The sequence below is a fragment of the Neofelis nebulosa genome, chromosome 15 (assembly GCF_028018385.1).
Source record: "Neofelis nebulosa isolate mNeoNeb1 chromosome 15, mNeoNeb1.pri, whole genome shotgun sequence".
Classification (NCBI taxonomy): domain Eukaryota; kingdom Metazoa; phylum Chordata; class Mammalia; order Carnivora; family Felidae; genus Neofelis; species Neofelis nebulosa.
Genome location: NC_080796.1, coordinates 41584681 through 41590914, shown reverse-complemented (window position 1 = coordinate 41590914; position 6234 = coordinate 41584681). Strand labels below are relative to the sequence as shown.

Genomic DNA, 6234 nt, shown 5'->3' with positions numbered 1-6234 from the left:
CTGTGCCTGTGCCATCTCTCCCTAAGCTGAGCCCGCATCAGTGTGCCCTGTCGCATCTGTTTACTAACAATATTTTAGGCTGCTTTTCCTGTCCCGGCGGCCAGAGCGACCTGCGCAGACTTGCTTCGTCTGTTATGACTTCACGAAAAATTTCCGTGGGGCGGGACTTGAGGTTTAAGTTCTATAGCAAATCACGGAGCGTTACGGGGCCTTCCCCACCCACCTTCCCCCTATTTCCTAAATTGGACCGGGGGCCAAGATGAAACTTAGAACAGTTCACTGTGGAGACTCGGACAGTTGTATTCAGTGGAGTTTTTATGATGAAAGTTTCCATTTGTCCGGAGAAGTTAGGGAATTGTTAGAAGCTGTGCAGGTGTCTCTTTCGAATACCCAGTTTGATTTCTTTTCCTTTAGAGCTGTTACTTACACTTGTTAAACCGGGGAGTGAAAAGCAGCAGTGCTTGATTTCCCTCTTTTGTTCTCTCAATTTACTAGGTTGCAGTAAAACTGTTGGGGTTAAACTTAACATTACTGAGGGGTAAGATTTACGAGGCACCTCATTACCCTTATTTTTGTTTTTGTCTATAAAAATGAAAAATGTGGGGGAGGAACTTATAATAGAAAAAAAAGTGTACAAGTACGTGTCTTCTAGGGAGAATAGGGTTTTTAAACATCAAACTTAAATTTTAATGAAATACTTTTCAATGTTGTGAAAGACTTAGAATAAATCCTGGAGCATAGACTAAGGTTAAGTACTTTGAAATTTGATTTTTATTGATTTTCAATAATTTTCTTTCCTTGTAGTTTTGGAAATGACTTTCACAGCAAACCGAATAATTTTAAGACTTTTGGTATTCATGGTTTTATGATATATTTTGCCTTTATACTAGTCATCTGGTTTAGGGCATGTAATAAAAATACATTCTCTACACATAACGAGCTCAAACTCTTTTATGTTATTGGTTCTCTTTTTTAAATCACAATGCCTCCACTTGAATCTTCAATCTTCTATTTGTAGGACACTTGATGTGCATATTTGATTTGTCAATCAGTAGCATACATTTTTTAAATTACACATACATATAGCGTGAGTAGGAAATATTGTCAGTAGAATATTCTTACAAGTCTCAAAAAGCTTTGTGCAGAGAGCAAAACAAGATAGCTTTTTGCTCCTCACTTTCCTTTTTTGTTTAAATTCTCTGCATCAAAATGCTGGTTCCTTCAAAGTGTTAATCGAAATCTCTTCAGCTACCAAGTAATGGGTCTTGTAAGCTGAGCCTCTGGTTCAAGATGGCAATGTGAGAGGATCCCCTGAACTCACCTCCCGTCCGACACACGACGTCTATAGCCACGTTCGGAACAGTTTCTCTCTGAAGGAGATCTGAAAACTAAATCTCCGTTGGGTGGATACAAAACCACATCAAGGGGTGCCTGGCTGGCTCAGTCAGTGGAGCATGTGACTCGGTCTCAGGGTCATGAGTTCAAGCCCCACATTGGGTGTGGAGCCTACTTGAAAAAGAAAAAGAAGACAAACAAACAAACCCACATCAAAAATGAGTAGGAGATAGTGTCTCACTGTAAACTCCTCCCCCAGTGTGGCAACCCACAGTTAGATGGAAGCTCACAACTCTGAGCTTCTTCCTGGGAAGCCAAATGTTTGAACCCCACGTCTGGCACCCCAGCTTTTAAGGCCTGCACCCCAGAGATGGGTCCACAAAACATCTGGCTCTGAAAGCCAGTGGGGCCTATGTCCACAAGGCTACAGCCAACCGAGAAACAGTTCTTAAAGTGCTCGTGTGGTTTTACTTTGGCCAACCCTCCAGGGTACAGCACAGACACAGCAGTCTGAAATGCACCTCCAGTCTTTCTGGGAAAGAGGCCTATTAGCTTATCTGTGTAGCTGAGGCCTGAGGTGACAGGCTTCTACCTAGACCCAAGTCTGGCCGCAGTCCTCTCCACAGACCTTGGAGAGCCGGAGCGACCTTTCACCCTCCCTCTGCCGTGCTCCACATCGCCGGTACCTCCCGAAAAGGAGCTTGTGCACCTGTCTGGTGGCCCTCAGGGCTTATGTTGGCAGGTCACGTAGGACTGGAATAAATGGAGAAACAGTTGTTAACTGGCCGCCCTACCCAGGACATAGCACAGAGGTGGCCAACTGAAATCCTGGTCTTTCTGTGACTCACCTTTTAGCTTATCTGCATAGCTATGGCCTGAGGAACGGGCTTCTAATTAAACACATGTCGGTGAGCCCAAGGCAATCCCCCCACCCCAGAAACTGGGGAGACTGGTGGGCAGGCACCATCCTTGAACTCGCCTATCCTGCCCCAGATTGTCGGTGTCTCTGAGAAAGGACCTCATATACACGTCTGGCATCACAGCTTTTGTGGCTGCAACTCACACGACACATCCCTTGATAGCCAGGCCCTGCTGGTCAGCAGTACAGTAACAAGTAAAGAGACGGTTCTTTTTTTTATGTTTATCTTTGAGAGAGATGGAGAGACAAAGCATGAGCAGAGAAGGGGCAGAGAGAGAGGGAGACACAGAATCCGAAGCAGGCTCCAGGCTCCGAGCTGTCAGCACAGAGCTTAACGTGGGGTTCAAATTCACGAATCCTGAGATCATAACCTGAGCCGAAGTCTGACACTTAACCTACTGAGCCACCCAGGCACCCCGACATGTGAAATTATATTGAAAAGAATCATTTATTTCCTAGATCAGGGTCTCTTGCTACTACAAATATATGTTTTTAGTTGTCCATTTTCCTACTAGGTCTCTGGATTTAATTCCTGTACTAAATTATGCTATCTGTATACCTTGCCTTTTAGTGAAACAGAGGTTAGAGGTGAATATACCACTTACTGGAACAGACCAACCACTGAGGCAGAGCAGATGTACCAAGTGGTTTCTACGAATGAGGGCATCACTTTATCTTTCGATACAATTAAAGTCTTAAGATCTACAGAAGCTGTTCTCTAGTGCTTGTACTCTCACGATGCAACCATTAAGCCATAAGGCTGACATTTCAATGTGGTTTGAGTGTAATCACCACCCTTTGATGCTGCTTTCAATGGTGTATGCATTTGGGTATGAACATCTGGCCTGTTTTCCCTTAAATAACACTTGTATTTATAAGGCAACTCTGTACAATACCCCTGGGAGTATTTAGATGGGGAAATAATTTTTAAACTAAATCTCCATATCTAGGGAACTATCATCCAAAATAAATTACATTGCATTTGTAAAGAAAGTTATTTTAGGGGTGCCTGGGTGGCTCAGTCAGTTAAGCGGCCAACTTCGGCTCAGGTCATGATCTCGCGGTCCGTGAGTTCGAGCCCCGCGTCGGGCTCTGTGCTGACAGCTCAGAGCCTGGAGCCTGTTTCAGATTCTGTGTCTCCCTCTCTCTGACCCTCCCCTGTTCATGCTCTGTCTCTCCCTGTCTCAAAAATAAATAAATGTTAAAAAAAAAAATTAAAAAAAAAAGAAAGTTATTTTAAAGTCTCTTTTGTTCACAGAGTAATGCCAAGTCTTAAGATTCATTCTTTCAACAACTCTAAAATGTGTTTTATGTATGGTTGGGTGTTAAATGCATTTACAAATATATATATTCTACCTCAGCCCTTAAACATTAGAAACAAGAACACTGAAAACTGAGAATGTGAACAAGTTTGACTTCCTGAACTAAGAATATTATTGAGAAATACTCAAAGTAAATAGGGTAGAATTCTATATACTTTTTAGCTATTTATAATATCTTGGTGACCGAAGGAAGCTATCAAGTTTATGGCCTTTGTTCTTCACTTTTTCAAACAACAATACCAGTGAGAAATCAGTTAGGAATTCAGAATCAGTCAGAAACTTCTGTACGTTAGAGAGCTCTCACACTCGTAGCAGTGCTGGGCGGGGGCACCGAGTGAACATGTGGCTTGTAGTCTTCTCGAAGAGGATTTCGCTCTTTAAGAAAGTTAGATTCCACTCTAAATTCCAGCAATGGGTGATTTTCTCCCCGTACTTGAATAAGGACATGTCTTACTTTAAACAATGTCATATAAGAGTAGTGAGTTTTGGGGCGCCTGGGTGGCTCAGTCGGTTAAGCGTCCGACTTCGGCCCGGGTCACGATCTCGTGGTCTGTGAGTTCAAGCCCCGCGTCGGGCTCTGGGCTGATGGCTCAGAGCCTGGAGCCTGCTTCCAATTCTGTCTCCCTCTCTCTCTGCCCCTCCCCCGTTCATACTCTGTCTCTCTCTGTCTCAAAAATAAATAAACGTTAAAAAAAAAATTAAAAAAAAGAGTAGTGAGTTTGGCAGGAACATCTCCATCCAATAACCTCAGGTTGTATCAGAATCTTAGTGGTGTTTTTTTTTTGTTTGTTTGTTTTTACTGTTACTTACTTTTGAGAGAGAGAGAGAGAGAGAGAGAGAGAGAATGAATGGGGAAGGGGCAGAGAGAGGGGGACAGAGAATCCAAAATAGGCTCCTTGCTGAAAGCAGAGAGACTGACACAGGGCTTGAACCCACAAACCGCAAGATCATGACCTGAGCTTAATGGACTGAGCCACCCAGGTGCCCCCGGAATCTTAGTTTTTATGTGCATCTTACCATATCTGCTAAACGCACAGTAAAAATTAAGCCATGCATTTCAGGAAAGGAAACAGTATCTGCTGTCAGTGGAACAAAGGAACCAAAAAAAGCAAACAGCTGTGCTAGCACCGGATGCTGGGGTGGAACAGACCGTGACCTCGCTGAGTCCTCACATCAGGCAGGGTCTCTTTCAAACAAACCACTGGGCAGAGAGGAGGGACGGCCGCTCACATTCAGATTACGGTTTTACAAATTTTGTTTTGCACTTTCATAGTTAGTAGCATAAGTTAGGCCAAAGAAACGCTGCCTTGAGAAGGACATGATTGGGAATCATGTTTTACAAGTATTGGTTTACGGATAAAGCATGTTTATGATGCACTGTAAGTGTCCCCTCCCTGAGGGATCGGTGAGGTACTTCGGGAAGATCTTGAGCAGAAAGAAACAGGAATTTTGAATTAAGTACAGAGTTGAAGTTTTACTATACCCATTTGCACATACTTTTCAGGGATGTAGCACTTGCTCAGGAACAAGAGATGGCTGTACTGTTGATTTTTAACAAGCCCAGTTGACTCTTTTGCAACCAAAGATTGTTATGCTATTTTCCAAAAAAAATGTTATGTTATTGTTACGTTGTTTTTCCAAAACAGACTTTTATACTAGTTTCTGCTTCAAATTTATTTTTTTTATTTTGTATATTTATACAAAATTGCTCTCGATATGTAAATCTAAATTTTGTTTTTCAAATAATGGCAATTATATATGCCATTATATACATTTATATATATGGGATAAAATGAAAAGTTTCTCTAATGACGTGGAAAGCAGCATATGTGAAAGGTTGCTAAAACCGGAAGAATGTATTTGCAGTGAAATGAGAAGTCCCATGTGAGGGGGGGGGGGTCTTTATTGTTCATATTTTGAAAATGGGATCTTCAAGTGTTGTGAAAAATAAAATCCAAGATTGGGAGAATTTTCATTTGTGACGATGCGTTCATTTCCAGTGTGTTTTAGCTCAGAGCAGAGCATGCTTGTACTTGGCCCGACTTCTATACATGTTCCACTGCAGCCCCTCATATTGCAGAGCCTTGAATGTGTCCAGGCTCCTCGCCCAGCCCGTCCTGGGCCTCTCCTGTCAGAGGTGTTCAGTCCCAAGTGCACAGCGTCACGTGCAAGGTTTCTCGCAGGCACCCTGAAGCTTTCTACAACTAAATCCCAACTTGCCTTGCAAAGACTTCTGCTCCACTTCTTCAAAGAACCTATTGTCCGTCGAGCGGACCGTCTGCCCCACGTGCTGGGCTGTGTTCCTGGTTCACTGTCGCCTGTAGCAGTCCTGGCCGGGTCCTGGACATCTTCCCCAAGGCTCAGCTCCTACTGCCCGTTCCGTGAAGCTTCTCCCGACTCGCCCAGCTCTTAGAGCCTTTGTGATGTTACTGAACCTTGAGTTAACGGGGTGTCTATATGCGTGTATCTGGTGGCAGATATACCTTCCACATCACATCAGTGCGTGGGTATGATTAAGTGCTTACAAACCCAAGCCCCAATGATGAAAGTAGAAAGTTTGACTTGTGTAATAACAGGGTTTGCTTTTGTTTACACAAAAAATTTTCTTGGTCTTTTTTGCAGATTCGAATTAAATCAGATTGCTACATGTCTGAGATC

General features: G+C 43.1%; 1 long non-coding RNA gene across 6 annotated transcripts in view; it reads right to left on the bottom strand.

Moving 5' to 3' along the window:
* The window catches only part of LOC131496141 (uncharacterized), a 56786-nt gene that overhangs the window by 28106 nt on the left and 22446 nt on the right, over nucleotides 1-6234 (bottom strand). For 2 of the 6 annotated variants that reach the window (XR_009254337.1, XR_009254340.1), the window contains exon 2: nucleotides 1322-1509. The exons of 2 other annotated variants lie outside the window; for them this stretch is intronic. This is a non-coding gene — a long non-coding RNA (uncharacterized LOC131496141). Of the gene's footprint in view, nucleotides 1-1321; nucleotides 1510-1963; nucleotides 4233-6234 lie in introns of those variants that run through there. 2 more of the 6 variants (XR_009254339.1, XR_009254338.1) reach the window with 2 other exon arrangements.